The 27,427-nt window shown below is 45.7% G+C and overlaps 1 protein-coding gene across 5 annotated transcripts in view; it reads right to left on the reverse strand.

Annotated features, from left to right (window-relative positions):
• FRMPD1 (FERM and PDZ domain containing 1) overlaps nt 1–27,427 on the reverse strand; it is a 92,749-nt gene that overhangs the window by 44,630 nt on the left and 20,692 nt on the right. For all 5 annotated transcript variants that reach the window (XM_083419397.1, XM_083419398.1, XM_083419399.1 and 2 more), the window contains exon 2: nt 8,911–9,041. The gene's annotated coding sequence lies outside the window, so the exon portion shown is untranslated. The remainder of the gene's footprint in view (nt 1–8,910; nt 9,042–27,427) is intronic.

A 27,427-nucleotide genomic window follows, 5' to 3' on the forward strand; every position in this document is an offset into this window, starting at 1 on the left:
CATTTGTCTTTGTGCTTTATCCATATTTGTAGAGACCACTCCATTCATGTCCCCCATCATTATTATTTTGCAGTCGAGATAGTCCATCAAAGTCCCATGCAACTTCTTAAAAAATTCTGCCTTCCCGTCATTTGGCGCGTATACTCCAACAACCAAATACTTTTCTCCTTGAATCTGTACTTCAATTGCCAAATATCTTCCTTCTTCATCTTTAAATTTGATTTTTGGATCCAATTTTTCTTTTGCATAAATCACAACTCCTCTCTTTTTGACTTTGTCAGAAGATATAAATTCTTGTCCTAATCTTTTATTCACGAGCAATTTTCTATGTGTCCTGATTATATGAGTTTCCTGTAGACATATCAAATCCAATTGCTCTTTTTTCAAGATATGAAAAACTTGACGTCTTTTTCGGGGATGGTTCAAACCATTACAATTCCAACTAAGAAGTTGCAGTGACATCTTGATTATTAAGCGTTTGTCCCTCCGACTGCCCCAAGTTTGTCTTCTTCTTCAGTTGTTGATTGTGGTAGGCCGTATGATAAGTTTGCTATATCCACTGGTTCTCCCCCTTCTGCTGTTAGTCCTTGTGCCGTTCCTTTCTGCAGGTCCTCCAAATTTCTCTCCAAGAAATCTTCTTTCTCCTGTACTGTTCTTATTCTCACCTTCTTCCCTTTATAGTTAAAGGACAATCCCTGTGGGAACTCCCACCTGAAAGGTATGTAATTTTTCCTCAGCAAATTGGCAAGATCTCTATAAAAGGTTCTCACTTCCAAGATGTATCTAGGAATATCTTTAAAAATCAGAGCTTGAGTGTTCTCAATGACCAAAGCTTTTTGGTAATGCAGGTTCAATATCTTATCTCTCTCCTGCTTGGTTCTTAGGGTAATCAGACAATCCCTTGCCCTTTTAACTTGTTTTCTGCCAAGTCTGAAAGCCGTTGTTATTTCTATTTCATCATCTTCCAAATCCTCTCGCCAATTTTCCAAAATTGCCTCTGTGAGGAATTCCTTCAGGTCGTCCCCTTCGTTCTCTGGAACTTGCCTTAGTTTCAAATTTCGTTCTTTCCTCTGTAATTCCAATAGGGAGAGAGCTGCCTCATGCTCATTCACTTTTTTCTCAATCGGCGCAAGTTTCCCCTGTGTCTCTTCTGCAATTGCCTTCGCACTCGTAGCAATTTTCCTAGTTTCTGTAGATTCCTGAATCAGTCTATTAATAGATTCCGTATTAGTTGTCACAGATGTAGTATTCAAGTCCAGTCTCACTGTCAATTCTGTCAATTTTTTTGTATTTTCTGTGGATTGCTTTGTTAAAGCCTCAAGGGATTGATTAATTTTCAGTAGTGCCTGTGTCATAGAATCCATTGATGCAGCTGTTGAGCTTTCTGGTGCCGGCACTGTTTGGCCAGAAATTGAGGCTCTTTTCTTTTGTGTTACCTTAGTTTTAGATCTGGTTCTTATCTCCTCAGCTGTGCCGCTCATGTCCCAAGGTCGTTCTCACAGGAAAAACTCGCGATGGAAAATCCCACTGTTAGTCACACTTTTCCCCTCTTGATCCTCAAGAGGGAGCAATTAACAATGTCCAAATTCGGGGAAACAAAGAAACAGGAAGCCAAATGTGAAAAGTCCGAAGTCCGCCATTAAAGTTATTAAAAACACTTTTCCTCTGATGGATTTAATTAATCAGTTTCACTAATAAAGTCCCCTTCAAGTTCTACAACTTTATCCAACTTTCCGACTTTTTAATGATGCTCTTAAAAGACCCATTCCTCCCGGTGTTCACTCCTGGCAGGTCGTCCCGGGGGAGTCAGGGCGATGGGAAACCTTGTTTCCTTTTCAAATTAAAGAGTATCTTCACAAGACTGTCTTTCCCCCCCTTCTCTTGCCGATCGGGGGGGAAGGATACATTTGACAGGTCAGGGTTAAAAGTTCAACTGTAACTTTCTTGCAACTGCAGCGAGGTCTGACGTTGCTTTAGATTTCTGCAGTCCGGGGGGGGCAGACTTCCTTATTTTATGCCGTCCCGTTTTCAGCCAAATTTTTTAAAATTTTGTTGTACCGTCTTTTTTCCGCTCTTACTCACGGGTGTTCAGTCCGAATTTTCTTTTCAGGAAGGAATCGACGCTCTCCGCTTATGGCGACGCGGCTTCACTCTGCGAGCTGGGTTGCGACTCTCAGCACCGCGCTCACACCCGATGCCGCTACGGAGCCTTTAAAAAGGCTCTTTCGCAATACCGGGGGGCGCAAAAGGTGCCCGCCGAGTCTCCTTGTTCACAGGCTTCAGCGCCTGTGATTTTAGGGGTCCCCCGCTCGCCGTAGCGGGTCAGACCCGAACTCACAGAGCAGTCCTGCCTCGGAGCTCGAGGCAAGGACCGCCATTAAGCGCTGGCGCCGACCGGAAGTAGGGTGCTGCGAGTTGTTAGGAGACCCCTCTTCCCATCACAGAACTACACTTCCCAGAGTTCCCTGGGAAGAGGTAATCTGAGGCCACAGTCTGTACAGATTTGCTTGAAGGAGGGTTCAAGGTCCAGTTCTACAGCAAGGATAGGGAACCCATGGCTCATAACAACAACAACAACAACAACAACAACAACAACAACAGTTTATTATTTATACCGTATCCATCTGGCTGGGCTTCCCCAGCCACTCTGGGCAGCTCCCAACAGAATATTAAAAACACGATAAAACATCAAACATTAAAAACTTCCCTAAACAGGGCTGCCTTCGGATGTCTTCTAAAAGTCAGATAGTTGTTTATTTCCTTGACATCTGATGGGAGGGCATTCCACAGGGCAGGTGCCACCACCGAGAAGGCCCTCTGCCTGGTTCCCTGTAGCTTTACTTCTCACAGTGAGGGAACCACCAGAAGGCCCTCAGAGCTGGACCTCAGTGTCTGGGCTGAACGATGGGGGTGGAGACGCTCCTTCAGGTATACTTCAGATATTGTTGGACCTAAACTCCCATCATCCCTGACCACTGGTCATATTGACTTGGTCTGGTGAGAGGTGAAGTACAGTAACACCCAGAGGGAACTTTCTTTCTATTGCTGGTTAGCATCTGCTCAAGTTCTGCCCTCGGAAGATCTAGCTTAGATCCGGTTGCTTCCAAAAGCTGGCTAGAACAAGGCAAGCATGAGAGCGAAGGGGAGAGGAGTATAACCCGGAGAATAACTGCTGGATGTTAATTGCCTCAGGTCTTTATTATGAACGTCTAAGATGCATTGCAGGATGGTACTTCAGAGGACCAAAACCCAGAGGGGAAAGTCTTACGAAGGCAACAGTGGCGATCACGGACAAAGTATTTGTTCTCCGCAAATATGCATACATCCAGTTTCTTCCAGGAAGGCTGAAAATGTTCTTTGCTGGGAGAGAGAACAAGTTCTTTGATGAGTGTCTTTGATGAGTGTTCAGTATGGAAACATACACTGTGTCCTGGGTGCATGAAGAGACCGTAATGGAAACAAAGCCCATTGCTGCTTTGAAAACGCTAGCTAATTAGAGAAATTGGCTGACCCAAGGAGAGAACTGACGGCTCCGCTATGGGGTGGCTGTCTCAGGTGGGTCATTAAGGCTGCAGATGGGAAGACAGACAGATCTGACTCAAAGAGTCTGCCAGGAAACTACTTGCAAAACCCATACTGAGTTGCAAGACTCACACTTGGCTAGTTATCATTAAGTAAGCATTACCTCTTGCCCTTGATTGGCTCTGTGTGATGGCCTGGGACTTGGGCTCGGGCTCAGAACCAGAGGAGACTCAGTCTGCATCGGATCCTTTGCCTCAGGCATCATCTGAACCAAGTCTGGGGCCTGACCCTGAAGAGTCCCAGTCTGCACAGGTTCCCCTGCAACAAACACCAACTGGGCCGAGTCAGGGGTCGGAGCCTGCCCTGGCTCCAGATGCGGGGATTACCTCGTTGCCTGCAGCTGGGCCATCACTTACAGCTGCTCCACTACTGGTTGGGTCAGGGGAGGCTGAGGTGGCCTCTGGGTCTAGTAACCCACCAACGTCTCCCGAGCTGCAGAGACTAAGGTCTGAGAGAAGGAGAGACCTGAGTACTCGCAGGAGGAGTGCTCACCTTCGGGCGAAACAGGGAGGTGAATCTCCGGGGGGATCAGGACCGGCCGCTACCCCGACAAAGATAAAAGGCTGTCGGACCCCCGCCTCAGGTTGCAGGAGCAACGTTGCTGTATGCTAGATCCTGTCTGCGATCCTGTACCTGTCCTTGCCTGGTTTCCTGCCTCGTGTCCTGCCTTGGCCCTGTTGGACTGACTCCCAGAGGAACCTTTGGATTCTGGACTGTGTTTCATGGGTTACCCCCAGGCCCAGCACACTCTTCCTAAGACAGGGTAGGTAACATGGTGTCCATTGGATGTTGTGGGACTCCAACTCTCATCAGCCCCAGCCAGCATGGCCAATGGTCAGGGATGATGGGAACTGTAGTTCAGCAGCACCTGAAAGGTCCCATGCTAGCCCCTCCTGGCCTAAGCAATAGCTCCATTTACATAACGCCTCAAAGCAATACATGTGGGATATGTCATGTCACCTCAAACCAACAATGCATGTTTTCTAGATAGGCACATGATAGGAGCTGAAGCTCAGAGCTTTCCTGCAAGTTTGCTAGAGAGAACTCCCATTGTGCCCTGACAGGGGAAGGGCGTAGCCATATAAATATTCTCCTTGTGCGCAGGGCTGGATTTACGTATAAGCTAAATAAGCTATAGATTAGGGCCCCACTCTCTTGGGGGCCCCCAAAAAAAATTAAAGGGAAAAAACACCTGGATGTACATTTCCAAAATATAAGATAAAAATAAAATAAAACCTACATACAGCAACAGTGTTTTGTGTTGTGTAGGCTCCTATGATGTAAGTAATGGGCTCCGCCTGCTAGCCTGCTCCCTAAAATATCACTGGTTTGCTCATTTCTACATATAGGGTGCCTACATTCTGCATGGACTGGTTGCATGGCTACATGTGCAAATGGGTTCAGATACCTATTAGGTCCATAAATTACCATATAGCATATATTCAACGCAAAAAACAGTGACAATTTGTTGTTGACAAAGGACAGCTGGACATAGAAAGGGCCCCATTACCTTCAGTAGCTTAGGGCCTCATCAAACCTCATCAAATCTGGCCCTGGCTGTGTGGGCACATCCTTGGTTGCCTCTCTTCACTCTTACCTCTTCATCTCAACGCCAAGCCAGAAATGTCAGAACAATCTGTATATCTGGGCTTAACTGCTCAGACACCATCTTCAACCAGACTTAAGTATGTCTTTGAAACGGAATTACCATTTTAAGCCTGTAAAAGCTATGGTTTTCCCAGTAGTGATGTATGGAAGTGAGAGCTGGACCATAAAGAAGGCTGATCGCCAAAGAATTGATGCTTTTGAATTATGGTGCTGGAGGAGACTCTTGAGAGTCCCATGGACTGCAAGAAGAACAAACCTATCCATTCTGAAGGAAATCAGCCCTGAGTGCTCACTGGAAGGACAGATCCTGAAGCTGAGACTCCAATACTTTGGCCACCTCATGAGAAGAGAAGACTCCCTGGAAAAGACCCTGATACTGGGAAAGATGGAGGGCGCAAGGAGAAGGGGACGACAGAGGACGAGATGGCTGGACAGTGTTCTTGAAGCTACAAACATGAATCTGACCAAACTGCGGGTGGCAGTGGAAGACAGAAGTGCCTGGCGTGCTCTGGTCCATGGGGTCACGAAGAGTCGGACACGACTGAACGACTAAACAACAACAACGGACAAAGCTGCTGTATCTGATATTCTGCAACAGAAACTATAAGTGAGTAAATGTTATTTTTTTACCTTTTACAAGGCTGTTTGGGTGATTATGGTTTTAAATATATCCTCTCCTAGCATAGGTATTTCAGAGGCAGTCAAGATCTTTGTTTCACCAAGCGCCTTTTGGACAATTCTATTTACCCGTATTTGTGGCTTTATGGTGGAGCCTTCTGAGCTACAGTTGATGAACATTTTCTCTTTAGAATGTTGTTCTCTCATTGAGTGAGTCAAATTTATTTGCCTACCACCCCAGTTCATTAGAAAACAAGGCTCCATTTAGAACATGATAAGAGTCGTGCTGCACAAAGATGCAAGTCAAATGAATACAAGCACTGAGATTGCTATGGTTACAAAAACCAAGGGAAATGCTATCTGGAAGAGGAAGCTGATAAGGCATTTCCACAGCAGTTTATACCGAATGACACAGGGCATTAAATTAATATCCTCATTTCTAATTTTCTCAGCAAATCAGGTTTCTCATAGGTGGTAAACTTGCCTGAGTCAGATAAACAAACAAGCAAGAATATTGAACTTCTGGGAGCCGTGAGTCTATCTAGTAAAACACTCTGAAGGCAAAATGTTCTCTGGTCCTTTTCATTCATTCCCATGCTACACTGAGGCTCCATCTGCACCATACAGTTAAAGTAGTATCGTGCCACTTTGATCAGTCATTACTTCTCTCAAAGAATCCTGGGAACTGTGGTTTAAGAGAGCTAACAGTTGTTGTTGTTTAGTCGTTTAGTCATGTCCGACTCTTCATGACCCCATGGACCGGAGCACGCCAGGCACTCCTGTCTTCCACTGCCTCCCGCAGTTTGGTCAAACTCATGCTGGTAGCTTCAAGAACACTGTCCAGCCATCTCGTCCTCTGTTGTCCCCTTCTCTTTGTGCCCTCCATCTTTCCCAACATCAGGGTCTTTTCCAGGGAGTCTTCTCCTGAGGTGGCCAAAGTCTTGGAGCCTCAGCTTCAGGATCTGTCCTTCCAGTGAGCACTCAGGGCTGATTTCCTTCAGAATGGAGAGGTTTGATCTTCTTGCAGTCCATGGGACTCTCAAGAGTCTCCTCCAGCACCATAATTCAAAAGCATCCATTCTTCGGCAATCAGCCTTCTTTAGTTGTTAAGAGAGCCCTATTCCCTTTGCAGAGCTAGATGGGCCTTTAATCTGATCCAGCATTCATGATCTTACATTCTTATGCATTCCATGTAATGTAAGTTACGGAGCATGAAAATGTGCCTCATTTTTCTAACTTAGAGGTGAGCTTCAGTTACTTAAGTTTTTTTTTTGTGTGTGTGTGTGTGTGTGTGTGTGTGTGTGGAAAGCACAGAAAAGTTCATCCCATCTTCTATTATTCCCATTTAGAAACCACATTGTTGTTAAATATAGTGAGCAAATCACACGTAGATAGTTGCGTAATATAATGGTATGAGTTTGTGGGTGCCTTGACTCCCCATAATTCCTGGGTGCCAGATTCTCCACTAAATTCCATGCTCTAGTGAGTGTTGGGGTTTAATCATTGCTTGGAGTACCGAAATGGGCTGCCAGATGTTGAATTTAGCAGTGTCAAAATACAGACCAAACCAGTTTTTCTGTGCTCTGGAAATCACTCTGGAGAAGAGCCATTAGGTAAAGGTAAAGGGACCGCTGACCATTAGGTCCAGTCGTGACCGACTCTGGGGTTGCGCGTTCCTCTCGCTCTATAGGCCGAGGGAGCCGGTGTTTGTCCGCAGACAGCTTCCGAGTCATGTGGCCAGCATGACTAAGCCGCTTCTGGTGAACCAGAGCAGCACACGGAAATGCCGTTTACCTTCCCGCCGGAGCGGTTCCTATTTATCTACTTGCACTTTGACATGCTTTTGAACTGCTAGGTTGGCAGGAGCAGGGACCGAGCAACGGGAGCTCACCCTGTCGCGGGGATTCGAACCGCCGACCTTCTGATCGCAAGTCCTAGGCTCTGTGGTTTAACGCACAGCGCCACCTGCGTCCCTGGAGAAGAGCCATTAGGGAGAATTAAAAAAGAGGTAATAGGTGATTAACAAGGAGATACTCTGTGCTGGGTGGCAGTGAGCCTCCCGTTTCCCTGGGGGGTAGTTCGCAGGCAAAAAGCAGAGTTGGCTGAGATATAGGATAGACAGAAAAAGTGTTGGTTAAACGCAGAAAGCTGAGCAGGGGGACAGAGGGCCTTTCCGATTTCTGCTGGCATCCAAGACTGTGGCCATGGGAGAAGAAAGAACCTATTGGAGCGTAATGCTGTGGCCCCCTCCATCATTGGCTCAGGTTGTATATATACGTGTAAATAAACCATATATCATAAAGACACCACAGTTTCCACTGCCTCATTTCCAAAGGAAATACAAACCCTGGAAATACAAACCTAGACTCCTGGAATCTTGCACCACTGAGAGATTGGGATGGTGTGTAACCATATAGTGTAGCCCACTGACCCATGCAACCCTCATACAGGCCTCATTTCTACGTTGTGGCCAGCCATGGTTAATGCTGCACCATGTTTGTACCTTTCTAGGCTGTCGCTTTCCCCTGCTAATTCACAGAGGAAGCAAACCAGGACTGTATCCAAATCAGGGCTTTTTGGTTTGTTTCACTCTCAACAAACCACAATCTGTAGCTTGCGTTTGTTCTTGGCTTGCCAACCATGGTTTGTTGGAGTGAAACAAACCACAATCCTGAGTTCAAACACAATGCTAAGCCAGGGACCATGGTTTGCTTCCTTTGTGCTAGCTGCGAGGAAATAAATAGTTCAGAATGGCACATTCATCGCAAACTGTTAACTTTTCTGAAATGCACAGCTGGGCCAAAATGGTTCCTCCCTTTCTAGAGCTTTCTTTAGGGCCTAAGGTTTAGGCCAAAGTTATGCAAAAAAAAGTGCACTCCTGGACGAAACAAGCTGCTGAATTAAGTGCACACGCCTGCAAAGGAAGAGAGCTCAGCACTTCAGCAGCTATTGATCAACCTGTCATGATCGTTCCAAACTTGCTGTGGTTAAAAGGTAGCATGACTTCTGTTTGCTTTGGGCTTTTCTGCCCTCCCCTAGGATAAACGATCTGACTCAGAACCCAAATGAATAAACTGAATCCAACCGCGCCGCGAGACTTACGTGTGTGTACTTAATGTTGGCTTTAACCCAGAGGAGTTGTTCACGTGCTTCGCATTTTGTGAGATTGGCTCGCGCCTCTGGATGCTACCTCTTGCTTAGTGTTTGGGACATTGGTTCATCTGCCTTTCTGCCTGTGCAAGAAGATGAGAAGTATGTGATAATTCAGACAAGACTTTCAGTAGCACATGGGTCTAGGATATTCTCCCCTTTTTGTGCTATACAAATATTAGTATTCTAGTATGCTGGAGGGATGCGGGTGGCACTGTGGTCTAAACCACTGAGCCTCTTGGGCTTGCCGATCAGAAGGTCGGTGATCAAATCCCCAGGATGGGGTGAGCTCCCGTTGCTCAGTCCCAGCTCCTGCCAACCTAGCAGTTCAAAAGCACACCAGTGCAAGTAGATAAATAGGTACTGTTGTGGCAGAAAGGTAAAGGGTGTTTCCGCGCACTCTAGTTTCCATCACGGCGTCCCATTGCGCCAAAAGCGGTTTAGTCATGCAGGCCACATGACCCGGAAAGCTGTTTGTGGACAAACGCTGGCTCCCTCAGCCTGAAAGCGAGATGAGCACCACAACCCCATAGTCACCTTTGGCCGGACTTAACTGTCTGGGGGTCCTTTACCTGGGGGGTAAGACACATGTGCCTCCTTAATTTTCTTACCCCTACTGCAACTCAAGAACGTTGGATGCCCTGGAATCAAGCATAAGCTGAATATACTCGCAATTATTGCCTGTGCCACAACTGAAAAAAAGTAACAACAGAATGTCTGTGCTAAGTTGTGGGTGAACATATCAGACGCTACAGCGATTCTTCAAACAGCTTTTGTTTATTCACAGGCCAGGACAGAACTGAACTGAACTGAAGGGTTCAGTCAGCCTGCTTATATAGAGCTCCAGTACAATGTAACTGTAGCAACTTTCGAAAACTATCCAATCACTGAACGTCACTTTCGATCCCTTATTTGCATAACTATCTACAGTATCCCCCTGCTGGCCCAGGGTGAGAACTTCAGTACATAACAGTCTCCACTGATGTTCTAATGCAGGGATGAGGAACCTGCAGATGCTATTCTGCTCAGCTTCCATCAGCCCCAACCAGCATGGCCATTGGTCAGGGATGATGGAGGATCAGAGCTTAGCCACTCCTGTTCTGCTGGCACACGCAACTAGTCGCCTTCAGTTTCTATGGCTCCAGATGGAAAGAACATTTAGGTCTCAGTGAGCATTGCAATGAGAGAGCAAACGAGGGCTGCGCAGGTTATGCTTGTGCAGTTCCTTTGCTAAGGTAAAGGTAAAGGACCCCTGACCATTAGGTCCAGTCGTGACCGACTCTGGGGTTTCGGCTCTCATCTCGCTTTATTGGCCAAGGGAGCCGGCGTACAGCTTCTGGGTCATGTGGCCAGCATGACTAAGCCGCTTCTGGCGAACCAGACCAGCGCACGGAAACGCCGTTTACCTTCCCGCCGGAGCGGTACCTATTTATCTACTTGTACTATGACGTGCTTTCAAACTGCTAGGTTGGCAAGAGAGTTCCTTTGCTAGGTTGCGACTAAAGAGGGAGAAAGGAATCATTCTGCACTCCGCTTCATCACAGGCAGCCCTGTTTCTGTTCCTCTGCAGTTCATCTTCTGCCACAGACTATGTTATCTGTCCCACTGTTTGTTCTGGCAAAATTACATAACTGATGTAATTAATTAGGTAAATTACGTAGTTTACATTGTCATTGTGTTACTGCATCCTATTCATTTCAGTGCAAAGGAAACTCAAGGCAAATGAGGGGGGGACTATAAATGATGTATCATTTGTTGACCAAATGCAACAGCAACAAACGCTGAATTATATTCGCTGGATTGTTCTCTGTTCCAGACATGGGGCGAATAAGTGAGCGCTGGCAATTTCTGCTCCTGTTTTTGTCAGGATTCTCTGGCATCCCCAGTTGGAAGAACCATCTTTTTTTTTTTTTTTAGGAGGCGGTTGCAATGCTTCTCACCCCTCCATTCCAAGACCACCAGTGAATCCAAACATAGGCCAAAGATCATCTCAGTTGTCCCTGTCAATTTTGGTTCTTTCGGTTTCTCATTTTTCTAGTCTTAGATCCAGCTCTCTACCTTTCTGCAGCAATTTGCATTAAAAAAAAAATATTCGTGGGAATTCCTCAGCATTTTAAAGCGAATTTCTCCTAAAAAACACATTTTCTCATATGTGTTTTTGACTAATGTACACATTTTTTGCAAGCAGTTTCTCCTAATACAGTGGTACCTCGGGTTACATACGCTTCAGGTTACATACGCTTCAGGTTACACACTCCGCTAACTGAGAAATAGTACCTCAGGTTAAGAACTTTGCTTCAGGATGAGAACAGAAATTGTGCTCCAGCGGCATGGCAACAGCAGGAGGCCCCATTAGCTACAGTGGTGCTTCAGGTTAAGAACAGTTTCAGGTTAAGAACGAACCTCCGGAATGAATTAAGTACTTAACCCGAGGTACCACTGTATAGTGTACTTTTGTATGACATTTTCACTAATATATCTGCTTCTTAATATATTCATTTTTGTAATTATTGTTTGGTTGGAGAACTGCATTGCAAAATTCCGAGTAGTGAGGATAGCTGTGTTTCGGTTCTCATATTGTTTTGGAAAGTCCAAGTTTGACAGAGTTGGGTTTAAATGCATACCGAATCAAATTCCTACTCCATCCCTGCTCACTGCCCTTGCAAAAACCAACACAAAACTCCTTCCCAATGACCCTGGGTTCCTTAAACGATCTCCTTCCAGCAGAAGTGGTTAAATGTAATACATATACTTTAAGCAGGAAAGAACCACTTTCTTGCCACATCATGATCATTAAAAAAACCAGGCTTGCAAAACAGACCTTAGGAAGGGGGTGGGAAATCCTAAAGCTATAGCTGACAAGCTTAAAAGCTTTTGTGATGGGCCGAGAGATGCACTGCCTGTGATAATTGCCAACTGAAGGCACATGATGCTTTTCCATCATTTCAAGGACAGGAGCGCCGAGAACTGTGAAATCCCATCGGAGCCGATCCCTTGCATTAGCCACGCCGATTGTTAGAAATACGTCAGTTGCCATTTGGACGCAGACATCAAGCAGCCCGGCCTTGTCAGCGTGGGAACTGCAGCAAGCACGTCAATTGCATCCAAAGAGACCCTTCTGTTGGGAAATGCAGAAGAAGGGCAGGTAGTCACAGGCCACCCGACATTTTGCTCCTTTCTACGTGCTGGTAAATCACATCGGTTTCTGCTGCTGGAGGAGTGTGTGTGTTTGCAAAACCTGTTTTCCTGCAGTACATCCTATCCCGGGAACACAAGGCACAATGTGCACCATTAGGGTTTGTGGCAGGAAGCAGAGTCCCTCATTAAAAAATTGAGAACAAACCCTCCAAGCGTCCCCCGAGCCAAGGAGATAAGTACCGTATTTTTTGCTCTATAAGACTCACTTTTTCCCTCCTAAAAAGCAAGGGGAAATGTGTGTGTGTCTTATGGAGCGAATGCAGGCTGCACAGCTGTCACAGAAGTCAGAACAGCAAGAGGGATTGCTGCTTTCACTGCGCAGCGATCCCTCTTGCTGTTCTGGCTTCTGAGATTCAGAATATTTTTTTTCTTGTTTTCCTCCTCCAAAAACTAGGTGCGTCTTGTGGTCTGGTGCGTCTTATAGAACGAAAAATACGGTAACTATACAACCTTTAGAAGACACCTGAAGACAGCCCTGTACAGTGGTACCTTAGTTCTCAAATGCCTTGGTACTCAAACAACTTGGAACCCAAACACTGCAAACCAGGAAATAAGTGTTCCCGTTTGTGAACTTTTTTTTTGCTCCGTTTTGAGTGCCACATTTCTGTTTTGAGTGTCTGTCTGTTTTTGCTATTTATTTTGTCTTTTTGTTTTTGTGGCTCTTTTTTGTTCTGTTTTTGTGACTGCTTGGAACCCAGTTCAGCTACTGATGAATTAGTTGTGTGATTACAGTACATTGTTTATTGCTTTCATTTTATGGATCGATGGTCTTGTTGGTTAGTAAAATTCATGTTAAATTGCTGTTTTAGGGGTTGCTTTTAAAAGTCTGGAACAGATTTATCTGTTTTGCACTGCTTTCTATGGGAAAGCGTGCATTGGTTTTGGAACGCTTTGGTTTTGGAATGGACTTCCAGAACGGATTAAGTTTGAGAACCAAGGTACCACTGTTTAGGGAAGTTTTTAAATGGCTTGGGGGTTGTGTAACTCGATACCCTCCAGCGTTTCTCCAATAGAAGTAGGGACATCTTACCATACCCACCAACATTTTTCTGAGGAAAAGAAGGATGTCCTAAGGAAAAGCGGGACGCGGGTGGCGCTGTGGGTTAAACCACAGAGCCTAGGACTTGCCGATCAGAAGATCGATGGTTCGAATCCCCATGACAGGGTGAGCTCCCGTTGCTCAGTCCCTGCTCCTGCTCACCTAGCAGTTTGAAAGCACACCAGTGGAAGTAGATAAATAGGTACTGCTCCAACGGGAAGGTAAATGGCATTTCCGTGCGCTGCTCTGGTTCACCAGAAGTGGCTTAGTCATGCTGGCCACATGACCCGGAAGCTGTACGCTGGCTCCCTCGGCCAATAAAGCGAGATGAGCGCCGCAACCCCAGAGTCGGTCACGACTGGACCAAATGGTCAGGGGTCCCTTTACACTTACCTTTAAGTTAAAGCAGGACCAAATCAGAAACCGGGATGGCTTCTGTAAATCCAGGACTGTCCCTGGAAAACAGGGACACTTGGAAGGTCTGCATCCAGAAACTCAACAGACCAACACCTGCTTAGGTTCACTCTGACTATCTAACAGCTATGCAGAAGATGACCTTGGCAGATGCAGTCTCTGCCCCACCCCAAACTTGCATAACATATTTGCAGTTGCTGAAAACCCCTTTCTGTACAGGATGGGAAAGGTGTACAGGACGCCTCTGGTCAGACTGGAGTCTTTGTATGGAAAAGTCCCCTCCCACTCTGTAAACAAAAGACTCTGGCTAAGCATAATAGCCAGAACAAGACCGACACAGTATCTAATGTAAAAAATCTATCTGTTCAGTACAAAACAATGTGGCTTCTTCTGTCTGCAAAGGCTAGACAAATGTGCTTCCTTCAGGAACATTATAAAGCAACACACATTTAATGCATAATGGGCTGTATCTGTACAGCCGCTCTGGGGTTTGGTTCAAAATATTACAAAAAGAAAACCCTATGATTTTGAACAAGAGCTGCGCAGTTGGAAACAAGATGTCCGTTCCATTGCCTTCTTGACCCCCCCCCCCAAAAAAATCTCAACGTAACATTAGATGCTTGTGGCAGATAAGACTGGCAATTCATTTTTCATGTGGACTATATTTTGAACAGACAGTGACAGAAAGGCCCTTTGATTCTGCCCACTGACTCACTTCAGTGTAAGTGAGGGGAAAGACTCTGTAATATTCTGTTCTGTAGCTAATAGAAGAAGAAGAAGAGTTTGGATTTGCTATCCTGCTTTATCACTACCCAAAGGAGTCTCAAAGCGGCTAACATTCTCCTTTCCCTTCCTCCCCCACAACAAACACTCTGTGAGGTGAGTGGGGCTGAGAGACTTCAAAGAAGTGTGACTGGCCCAAGGTCATCCAGCAACTGCAGGTGGAGGAGCAGGGAAGCGAACCCGGTTCACCAGATTATGAGTCCACCACCCTTAACCATTACACCACACTGGCTTAAAGTATATTTATATAAGAGAATGAGTGACACTTTTTTTTTTCAGGTCAAGCAACTTGCACAAGCAATAAAGCAAAGACTGTTGGCTGACACAGCATGGGAAGCAACTTTTCTGCTTCGTATTAGAAGAATTTAAAAATAACTAACTTTCGAATCATAGAGCTTAAAGGGACCCGAGGGTCATCTAGTCGAACCCCCTGCAATGCAGGAATTTCAAGACACAGTGCCCCATCCAAATTGAAACCCTACCAGACCCTGCTTAGCTTTGCAGGTGTGCTGGCAGTTTTATTGTTGCCCCACTAGTCATAATAATAATCACTACCACCAATCATTTTCATAAGCACTATGCAATTAATTAACTGTCCTTAGGTTTCCCCCCTTTTTATATAAACTTCTCTTAAACAACCAGAATAGGAAGCCACAGTTGAATGAGGCTGATTTTTTTATTTTTTATTAAACTAGTAAGTGTGGTAATAACACAACCTTCATTATGGCCCAGAGCAAGATACGTAAGTTGTTTCCTTAACAAATTTCTTCACCTGTTGAGATCTAACCCCAGCTGGGAGCTTTTAAATATTGTTATAGATTTTGGGTGGGGACCCCCTAAACCCTACAAATTAATAAATGGTAGGATTTTGATTATTTGGAGCATTGAAGGGAAGATTGGAAGCCTGTGGGAAAACACAAGCTAAGTTTCCTTTCCGAGCCAGGGTCTCTTCTGGGTTAGATGCATTTACATGGCATAAGGCAGGGCTAGGCAACCTAAGGCCCAGGGGCCGGATGCGGCCCAATTGCCTTCTCAATCCACGGACAGTCCAGGAATCAGCGTGTTTTTACATGAGTAGAATGTGTCCCTTTATTTAAAATGTATCTCTGGGTTATTTGTTGGGCCTGCCTGGTGTTTTTACATGAGTAGAATGTGTGCTTTCTTTAAAATGCATCTCTGGGTTATTTGTGGGGCATAGGAATTCGTTCATCCCCCCCCCAAAAAATAGTCCGGCCCACCACATGGTCTGAGGGACGGTGGACCGGCCCATGGCTGAAAAAAGTTGCTGACCCCTGGCATAAGGTGTTGATGGCCCATCTAAGAGGAATCTTGGACCTGGGCAGACAGAGGTTGCCAAGGTGATGAGATGCATGTGTGAAGTGATGGGAAAAGAGTATCCTTAGGAAGGTGTGCTGGGAAGAAGAGGGGAAAGAACAGAGACTGAGATCCATCTTGGGCAGGCTGGCTGAAGGCTAGCTGGGAGAGATGCATTGGACTCCAGTGCTGTATTGCTATGGGGAACAAGCCCCACTTGAAATGACCACGCTGTAAGATCTGGACTCCCTCCATGCAGACTGAAGGTGAATAAATAATATTTCTTTGACAGCAGCACGGATGCTACTAGCTCAGAGATGGAAAGAAGATAAAGTCCCTACCAGAGAAGAATGGCAAATTAAACTGTTGGACTATGCCAAAATGGCAACATTGACCGGAAAGCTCAGGAACAAAGAAGACCAAAACTTTCACAAGGAACGGGGAATTTTTTATAATTTATCTTGGAGACCACTGTAAGCAGATGAAGACATTAGCAGGATTGTAATAACACTTGTAATGTAACGAGTACTATGGAGATAATGGAGTTATAAAAAAGCATGGATTACTGAAAAAGATGCAGTAGAAAAGGTTTAACAACAGAATCCATGGAGGGGAAGGTGGGAAGTCCAGAGATTTGGAAACTTCAAATCTCATTAACACAAGAAGTAATTTAATAAAAGCAATGACGTTATTTTTTTTAAAATAAATTCTTAAAGCTACGGCAGTCTCCGCCGCATCTTCAGTTCTTCAAAGCAGCACAAACCCTGGGTGAATGCTTGGAACCACCTGGAATTTTGCTACCGCTTGGCAGAGAATGGGGGGTGGCAGCCAACTTTGGTAACAACTTGGCTTTGAGCCACACAAAGCATAACTCCAATAAGTTATCCAGTTTTTGCCTGCCTGGTCTAGCCCTTATCAGATGGGACAATTGCTTCACCAAAACGGTTCCGCACATTCTGCGTTCCACTTTATGATTGAGGTTGCAGTCTTTTTGATTGTTCCCATAGTCAACACTGTTACCTAACAGCTGACTAGTTTTTGTGGTGGCATGGGAGGTCCTTTGCATCTATTAGAATTAATGGCAATTGTTTTGGAATAATTTCAAACCGATGTCCTGTAATCTTGCATCTATATCTCTATTTTAAAATGTGCATCTATTAAAAAATTTGGGGGGCGGCGGCGATTGGGGTGTTGTTTTTATTTTTATTATGTATTCTGTGGTTTTATATCTTGATTTTATTCTGTGAACCACTCTGAGACCCCTGGGTATATGGTGGTATATAAATTCAAATAATAACAGCAACAATAATAATAGCCATAATTTGTGGCAGTATCATTGCAGAGCACAACTTATGAAGCTGTGTTCACCCAGCAAGTGAAGAATCTGCAGTCTCTTCTCTTAAGAGTGCCTGGGATGATGTATAAATTGCACCTTGGAGGAACTTGCCCAGTTTTAACCAATACTAATTACCGTATTTTTTGCTCTATAAGACTCACTTTTTCCCTCCTAAAAAGTAAGGGGAAATGTGTGTGCGTCTTATGGAGCGAATGCAGGCTGCGCTGCTATCCCAGAAGCCAGAACAGCAAGAGGGATTGCTGCTTTTGCTGCGCAGTGATCCCTCTTGCTGTTCTGGCTTCTGGGATTCAGAATATTTTTTTTCTTGTTTTCCTCCTCTAAAAACTAGGTGCGTCTTGTCGTCTGGTGCGTCTTATAGAGCAAAAAATACGGTATTCTCCTGTGATGCATTTTATGAGTGGTCCTCTTTGTCTTCACTCTTTGCTACAGCTTTGTTGATCCTTCTTCTGTTCCTCAGGTGTTTTCCGTCCCATCACACAAGAAAAACAACTCCTCAGGAGCACATGGCCCGATCCTTACAAATCTCCTTAATCGGATTAGACTCTGAATTATTGCGTCAATTACTTATCTGATCGTTTCCCCCAGTGCCCTAATTTTGGTTACTTTGGTAGCAAGGAACAATTCACTTTTATGAAGAATGGAAACAGCGGCTGTGTGATCATTGCTCCTTCTGGGTGGGGGAAAGCAACTCTTGTAGACAATCCTCAGGACAAAGGCAGGCTCGTTCCGGCAGAGTTTAACAATAACACAGAACCATCCCAAAAATTCATTTTCAGGACACAGGAGCTTCCAAGCTGTTAGCCTAATTATGATGGACAATTAATGGGACTTCACTTCTGAGCCAGCAGCTTTGCAACCCAGAAACAATGTGGCATAACAAAGCCATCTGTTGCAGACAATACTGCTCCTGTCCTCTCAAAGCCTCCAAGGATCTAATAGAAGACTCGTTGCAACAGAGTGGGGGAAGAACATTTTCATTTGAGAGAATCTGGTGTTTCCAAGAAGCGCAGTTCAACTGGAACTCTGCACATGCCCCTGAGACCAGGCATGCCTGTTGGTTTTGGCCTGAGCAATGAGCCTGGGGCTCTCACAGGGGATCAGAGAAAGCTAGCAGACGTTCAAGCTGGGTTCTTCACAGTAGAGGAAGTTCAAGCTAAATATCAAGGGAAGCCGTCATAAGTTCTTGCAAAATATCTTCCTATAGTGGTTGCCGTAAAGGGGAATTTAACCCCAGTGATGCATAAGCTTCATGCGTCATGCAAATGTGCAGCTAATTGGTCCCCGGAACTTCTGCTACATCTTAATGCGAGTAAATACACTTGCATTTTTTCCATGACATGCTATCGATGAAATAATAGTACATCAGAGGTGGATTTATGCTGGACCATCTACACATCTACCATCACACATCTACAATCTACAAGGGACGTGGGTGGCACTGTGGGTTAAACCACAGAGCCTAGGACTTGCCGATCGAAAGGTCGGCAGTTCAAATCCCTGCGACGGGGTGAGCTCCTGTTCCTCTATCCCTGCTCCTGCCAACCTAGCAGTTCGAAAGCACTGCAAAGTGCAAGTAGATAAATAGGGACCGCTGTGGCGGGAAGGTAAACGGCGTTTCCATGCGCTGCTCTGGTTCACCAGAAGCGGCTTAGTCATGCTGGCCATATGACCCGGAAGCTGTACGCTGGCTCCCTCAGCCAATAAAGCAAGATGAGCGCCACAACCCCAGAGTCGGTCACGACTGGACCTAATGGTCAGGGGTCCCTTTAGCTCAGTGGCGTAGCGTGGGGGGTGCAGGGGGGCCGGCCGCACCGGGCGCAACATCTGGGGGGTAGGGTTAGGGGGCGCAAATCCACGGGTTAGGGGGTGCAAATTACTTGCCTTGCCCCGGGTGCTGACAACCCATGCTACGCCACTGCTTTAGCTTTACTTATCTACACATCATTCCAACTTATTTGTTGCTTTGCGGTGCTTGCTCAGTCTTCCTGCACTGTTGCCATCCGTAGGGGCACTGTTGCACTCTAGCACAACAAAAGTAGAACAAGAACAAAACAACAACAACTGCCCTCTTGGGACATTTGTGGTATGAAAAACGTTTACTTGATTTCAGCAGGACCAGCAGAATGTCCACCTCAAAACTTCTGCAGATGGAACAACGCTGGAAGCAGAATCATGCATAGAAGCCCTGGTACCATCATGAGCACAAATAATCTTGAACACAGAATGAAGTGGAGGGGTTCTTCTTCTTATTATTATTATTTTAATTTATTACTCCCCATCACCTTAAGCTGCCAAGGCAAGTTACAACAGTCTATAACACATTATTTTTTTAAAAAAACTTACAATTACAAAAAAACCTCACAAAAAACAACATCTAATAAAAAGCAACAAAAGTTCATACAATTGCTTATATTTAGATTTCCAATGTTTCTGCATTGGGAATATTCAAGGCCATATTCTAAAAAAAAGAAAAAGGCTACTTTCCCCATGCCATTTAGTTTTAAATTAATTCTGGACAGTCAATAAGGGACACCTGGGAAATTTTGATTTCCTGGGAAAACGCCCCTGTCCTGATGTAAGCAATAATTTACCATAAGAGCAGGCTATGATTGCCCCATAGACCCCATGTGACCTTCCTGCCACTCTTGGGCAGGAAGCACCATCATCTGAAGGGTCACGACAACCCACCCTCTGCCTTTTGACATTTGACATCCCTCCACCCAACGCTGTCCTTATGAGATGATGCTGTTTGACAAATCCCCCACCTGTCCGGAAGCCCCTTTCCTGAGACTGGGGACTGCTCAGACCCCAGTTTGGTCAGTCTTCCCCACGCCAGCTTTGCCATGCTTCTCGCCATGGTCAGCATGCTGCCCAGATGCCCTCTAAGGCTTCCACAAGAGGGCACTGGACATTGTCAGAGGGTTCATGAGCACGTGAGCAGATGGGCGAAGGTGCTGAGAGACGGCTGGAAGAGGCTTATCCACCGGTAATGACAGCAGCTGTCAGAACTGATAGCTGCTCCAGCCACACTGGAACGAGCCCAAATCGCTTAGGAGCTGGTAGGGTGACAGTGGAAATCCTCAGCAAACCCTCTTCCCTATAAAGTCCAGGGCTTCTTGGTGTGCAGAGGAGCGGTTTTGCTGACCACCTATGCCACACCAGAGTTATAAGGGGAGAAGATGGTGCTGTGGTCTAAACCACTGAGCCTCTTGGGCTTGCCGATCAGAAGGTTGGCGGTTCGAATCCCTGCAACGGGGTGATCTCCCGTTGCTCTGCCCCAGCTCCTGCCAACCTAGCAGTTCAAAAGCACAAGTACAAGTAGATAAATAGGTACCACTGTGGTGGGAAGGGAAACGGCGTTTCTGTGCACTCTGGCTTCCATCATGGTGTCCCGTTGTGCCAGAAGCGGTTTAGTCATGCATGCCACATGACCTGGAAGGCTGTCTGCGGACAAACACCGGCTCCCTCGGCCAGATAAGCGCCGCAACCCCAGAGTCGCCTTTGACTGGACCTATCTGTCCAGAGATCCTTTAGCTTTAGCTTTACATTGTTAGATTTCTTTTTTTAAAAAACTCCCCACTGCACTGGATCCTAGCCCTGCAGCGGTGCCAAACAGCAGAAAGATCAAGCTATTCTAGAACTGCATGGAACTGCTAGATTTGGAACCAGCAGATCTCCAGATGTTGTTAGATTCCAGCTCCTATCAACTCCAGGGATGGTTGATGATGGTCAGATTGATGGGATGGGATCCAGAAACATCTTGAGAGTTGGAGGTTCCCCCATCCCTATGCTAGTGGGTTTACAATTTGGGTTTGTGCTTTACACTGACGAAGCCAACATCATGATTCTGCGCTATGTCAAACAGAAGCTACCATATTTTTTGCTCTATAAGACTCACTTTTCCCCTCCTAAAAAGTAAGGGGAAATGTGTGTGCATCTTATGGAGCAGATGCAGGCTGCACAGCTATCCCGGAAGCCAGAACAGCAAGAGGGATTGCTGCTTTCACTGCACAGCGATCCCTCTTGCTGTTCTGGCTTCTGAGATTCAGAATATTTTTTTTCTTGCTTTTCTCCTCCAAAAACTAGGTGCGTCTTGTGATCTGGTGCATCTTATAGAGCGAAAAATATGGCGTTTCCATTTTTTCTGTGTCCTTTACCTTTTACCTTAGCTATGCCACACCAGAGTTGCACAGGAACACAGCCTTAGCTGAAGGCTGCTTTGAAACGGTACTCTTAAGAATCTCAGGGATACAGTCTGTGCCCAGATATGTTTAGACATTAAATCGCTGTTCCCGTCAGTCTGGTTATTCTGCTTGTTCCTGCCACACCACACAAGCGTCGCTTGGGCGTGCAAACGAAAGAGGATACACAAGCTCATTGCGGAAGTGAGCTGGGTGTGTACAGTGTAGAAGCTGTACTTTTAAAGCACATTATTTCCCTCAAAGAATTCTGGGCTTTGTAGTTTACCTCTCACAGAGTTAAAACCCTACAGCGCCCAGAATTCTTGCTTTGCACGCAGTGTGCTGTGCACACAGACCATTGTGCGAGGGAGAAAGGGGGGCTCTGATATCAACTGTGTGGCAGGCAGGTAGTCCTTCATGATTCTGTTCAAATTCAGAATCAAGTACAGATTCCTGTACTCCCCGCCCCCGATGATATCTACATTTCAGCCCACTTCTTCCACAAAAAGGACTGCCCCTCTACTCTCAAATCTGTGGGGTGCCACAGAGTTAATTTAGCATGAGCATAAGGGTCAAATGCCAACTGAAAAGACATTATATACTGTAGCTGTTGTAGTTGCAGGTAGATATAGTCCTATATATATATATATATATATGCACAGAACATAGCTGGACATCATCAAGGAGTGCCAAAAACACCATCTCCAAGATTACCCATGCATTTGCAGAAAAACAAGCCCGTCAATCATTTTTACGAGTTAAAAGATATGCCTTGATGGTGATTATGAAGACACATAGGTGTTGTCTAAGTCTGACAACTTTGTGACAGGGTTGCGAGATGCGCAACGGCTGCTCCAAAGCGGAGGATAAATTTTATTGAGGTCGATATGGTGCATTGCAAAGGTTTAATTGGATGAGTTAATTAAAGATTTAATGTAATGATTTAATTGGATGATTTAAATGTATTAATTCCTTTAACCATTTATTTATTTATATTGTTATATTTTAATGTAAACATATTTTGATTGATACTGCTCTTTAATACTGTATTAGTATATAATTTTTTGGACTTTTGAAACTCTAAATATATATCCTTTGGGGTTGTGTATACATTGTTGCATTAATTCTTAATTAAAGGAATATAATTTCAACCTTTTTTTTGTCTGAAATGGAATACTAAAATTTTACCCATCCTCTCACCACTTTCCCAGTACTTCTGGCACAAACATCTCACTGCAAATTCAGCTTTAACTGAACGTAAATTATTCAGTTTATATGTAAGGTAAAGTAAAGGGACCCCTGACCATTAGGTCCAGTCGTGACTGACTCTGGGGTTGCGGCGCTCATCTCGCTTTATTGGCCGAGGGATCCGGCGTACAGCTTCTGGGTCATGTGGCCAGCATGACTAAGCCACTTCTGGCGAACCAGAGCAGCGCACAGAAACGCCGTTTACCTTCCCGCCAGAGTGGTACCTATTTATCTACTTGCACTGGCGTGCTTTCGAACTGCTAGGTTGGCAGGAGCAGGGACTGAGCAACGGGTGCTCACCCCGTCATGGGGATTTGAACCACCGACCTTTTGATCGGCAAGTCCTAGGCTCTGTGGTTTAACCCACAGCGCCACCCGCATCCCAGTTTATATGTAGCACACTACAAATTTTGATAAAGACTCAAGGAAAGACATGATGCAAATTACTTAATAAAAACTTCAAAATCCAAATTCCTCCGGTGCTAAGCCCTGTGCTTCTCCTCCCCCTCATGTTACTCTTGCAAGACTCCTACTCAACATCACAGCACAAAACAGAACCTTCATTATTTTCAAAATATTCCTGAAATTCCGGCTCCCCCTGCATTTTGAAGTTATCACCAATCAAAAGTGTAACATTCAAGCATCAGGCAGAGGGTTTAACAAAATTAGGCAGCAGCATAATAAGAGAAAGTGGAGTGTGATTTGAAATAGAAATTGTATCGATATGACATGCTGCAAAATATTGAAGTAAAAGACAAAAAGTACTTTGATTTGAAATAATTTTGATACACTGACCAAAAAAGGTACAGCATCACTCTGTAGAGTCTGCTATGTGCCAGACATCAACAATTCCTACTTAAAAGTCAAAATGGGGAAGGATCTCACAGCTAGGAAAATTTACCCAGCACCCAGTCAGCTTTTGTATAACAAAATTACGGAGCGCCTCTTGAATGTCAAACATATGGCCCAGAAGACCACTCATCTTTTGCAGTGGGTGGGGCTGGGCATCCGGGCTCTTGCAGTAACCTGGCTCAGGGGTGGGGGAATTGATGTCCCCTCTGTGCCAACCCTGGCCATGTCACCCCCGTCTGGCCAATCTATGCTGGCGGGGGGCATGGCTGCGGGTATTTAAAACCGTGGCGTGGCTGGGGGCTTCCCTCTTCCTGCAGATGGGCGGGAGTAAAGATATAGCCTGGTTTCACCCAATGCCTAAACCAAACTGCTCACATCTGTAACCAATAAAGTTGTGGCCTGTTTCTCTTGCAAGACTCCCATTCAATATCACAGGACAAAACAGAACCTTCATTACTTTCAAAATATTCCTGAAATTCAGGCTGCCCCTGCATTTTGAAGTTATCACCAACATTCAAGCACCAGGCACCAGAGGATTTAACAAAATTAGGCATAATCATAAATACTTGTGTTGGTGTGTTTATTCATCTATGGGGAGCTGTGGGTCAGGGGCCCTGGCACGCAAATTGAACCAAAATCTGGGGAGTAGACCAACTGGCTGAGAGCAACTCTAGAATCAACAAGACAATGGCAAGAGGAGAAGAAAGTTCATTCAACCAACACCTTACAACTTCTTGAGGAACTTCTTGAGGACATTTCTTTTCTGGTTGCCAAATTGGACCATATAGCAGAACAAACAGGATTTACAGGAATGCATGCTTCTAATTAAGAGCAGAGCTGGTACGGTGAGCCAGTGTGCACATAATGTTTAAGCCAAAACCATGGTTTAGTGTGAATGAGCAAGCGTGGGTTTCTGGAGAGAAGTTCATTGGGACTCACTCCTCTTCCGGTGACTCCATGCTGCTGTGAGCTGTGTCATGGTTTGGCTTAGCATTACATCTACATGCGGGTGGCGCTGTGGTCTAAACCACTGAGCCTTTTGGGCTTGCCGATCAGAAGGTCAGGGGTTTGAATCTGTGCGATGGGGTGAGCTCCCATTGCTCTGTCCCAGCTCCTGCCAACCTAACAGTTCGAAAGCCCACCAGTGCAAGTAGATAAATAGGTACCACTGCGGCGGGAAGGTAAACGGTGTTTCCTTGCGTTCTGGTTTCCGTCACTGTGTTTCGTTCTGCCAGAAGCGGTTTAGTCATGCTGGCCACATGCCCCGGAAAGCTGTCTGTGGACAAACGCTGGCTCCCTCGGCCTGAAAGCGAGATAGCGCCGCAACCCCACAGTCACCTTTGACTGGACTTAACTGTCGGGGGGTCCTTTACCTTTACCTTACTTCTGATCCCAGGCTCATTGTTTTCATCTCCCCTGACAAACCACAAGTGGTAAGTGATAGAACAAAGCTTGGCTACTGTGCATGGTTTGTCTGAAGTAAGATAAACCACAAGTTCAGACATACTTTTGGGTTCAGGTCCCAGTGGAAAAAAACTTTTGGACTCCTCAGCAATGGCAGACTGGCTTTACATGGGATATAAAATAAATGTGTGGCCTCATTTTTATGTTAATAATAAATATATTATCTGTACCTGTTGATCATATTGAGATCCTAATGACTAAGATCAATATATAAGCACCCACACATTTGATGCTGAACTAACCATACACTTTAAGCGTTGAACTTGTATGCATAACACAACACAACACAACACAACACAACACAATGTGTATCATGCAACAACTTTGTTGCAGTTGCACGGTGTTCACTTAGCAAAACATGCAACTGCACATAATCAGAAGAGGCTTCACTGTCATGCTGTCAGAGTACAGAAGCAAAGGTTTGCATAGAGTCAGAAATGTTCAGAAGCTGCTGTTCAGAACGGCGTATGCACCGAACATGAAATATACATTTTGCTACGAATTACATGAAACAAGCTAACAATGGAAAAAAAAATTTAGACAATTACAATTGGAAAATATATGGGTTGTCAATGTGGACGAAACCCCCCCCCCCTGCAAAGTCTAGCATGCTATTTATTTAACGTTAATATAATAATTGTTTTTTTTAAAAAAACTCCACACGCCCCAGTGCTCATTGATGATGCCAGTGCGTTTGTACTTATTCAGCCAGTGCATCAGAAGATGGGAACATGTTTACTTCTTGCTGAGCAATTGGTTTGAAGACTGTCTGTATAATTTCCCCTTATCTAACTAAAAGGGCGAGAGATTTTTGTTGCTGTAAAAATATAATTAATAAAAAGAGCAGCTGAGACTTTAGGGAAGAGGCTTGGAATGCCTCTGAGGAGACAGCCCTCACCCCAACATTTATTATTCTTATATAGGCTGCAGAATGCAAGAGGGATCCCGTGCTGTTGTCACTGACAATATTCTGAAAGGCTAAAATGGAAATGGGCACATTTGGGTTATGGCAAAAAGCCCCTGTGGGGATCTGGTTTATTTCAGAACACAAGCATGGAAGATAATAGGAATATTGATGCCGAGGTCACGTTACTAGAGAACAGTGGAATATGATTCTAAAACAGAAAGGCCAAATGCGTGAGGGATGGAAGGAATCGATACGTCGCCTTTTAAAGGGTTTTTGGCTCTAAAAATATACCTAGCTGAAGTGTAAGGAAGACGTCAGTTCCTCGGGCAACAGCAGGCTGGGGTTGGAAAACAAATATAATATAGATCAACCTACAAATAATATTTTCCCTGACTCACTTTCCTTGTCTAAGGTCTCCTTCATTGCAGACCCCAGCCCAAAGAAGGTCATCAAAAACCCACTTTGGGAGGTAACTAGAGCTGCGTGCATGCTAACATTCTCCCAGAGCACAAAACATGGTCCTAGGTGCAAAATTCGGCTATCTGAGCATCTCTGCTTGAGAAGCAAACTTCTGTATCTTTTCGGTTGCTGAAGTATGCTTGAAAACATGCAGGCAGCGCTGCCTGCCGAAATCTCAGAAGCTAGAAGATTTCCTGAACCAGGTGGGGCTTCATGCCCTATCAGAGATGCTGAGTTCTGCCCAATGTTGCAGGGGACCAAGGCATTGCATGCATGTGGGGGAGATCATACATCATGTGCTATGCTGAAAGGCCCACCACTGCCACCATGAGCCCTAGTGAGGCTCACAGCCACCACCACGAGGGTCCAGTGAGGTCTGCCATCGCCAGACCCTGCCCCTCAAGATTTGCGGGTGAGGCTCAGCCCCATCCTGACATACTTTGGCTGGGGCTGAAGACACCACAGCATAGCTGTCAACCGTCCCTTATTTGGTGGGAAACTCCCTTATCCCAGCGCCGTGTCCCGCTGCTGTCCCTTATTGATGATGTCCCTTAAATTTCCCGGGTTTCAAAGGAAGCAGCTCCTCTCCCTCCCTCCCTCCCTCCCTCCCTCCCTCCCTGCTGGCTAGGGAGGAGGTAGGCTTCAACTGTGTTGCTTGGCTGCCCGGCCCGTCCCCCTCCAGTCTCCTCTCACCAGCCTCGGCCCCCGGGAGCCCCTCCCCACCGGGACTGGTGACGGGAGCCTTGGGCCCTTCCGCCACCATTCTCCTCGCGGCTGCAGAACTGAGCGTCTCTGCCTGGGGCCTCCCCTCTGCCTGTCACCGCCGCTCCTGCTAGGCCGTACTGCGGCTGCACCGCCGAAGGACCCGGATGAGATGGGCAGCCTGGCACAGCCTATGAATTGCTGAGGAACCTTGAGAGGGGGAGAGCGAGGGCAACCATAGAGAAAGCAGTTCAGAGAGAGGAGGAGGAGGCGGCGGAGGCGCGGGCAGGTGTTCCAAGGGCTAACCATATTGGGGGAAAGCGGAGGAAGGACCACAAGCACTTCTCCCATAGATTTGAGGTGGTAGACTAGCATAGATGGTCTGATCTGCGGGTTTACTTCGGGCGCTATTCCCCCCCCTTCCTCCTGCCCCACCTGATGGAACTGAGAGCTGCAGATGGAGCACGAGAGAAAAGATACAGAACTGCAGCAGCATCTTCGTAGTTGGACTTCGTTTTGCGCGAAAAGTGGTTGCTGCTTGTAGTTATTTC

Source organism: Podarcis tiliguerta (genome assembly GCF_965153285.1).
Source record: "Podarcis tiliguerta genome assembly, chromosome: 17".
In the NCBI taxonomy this organism is placed as follows: domain Eukaryota; kingdom Metazoa; phylum Chordata; class Lepidosauria; order Squamata; family Lacertidae; genus Podarcis; species Podarcis tiliguerta.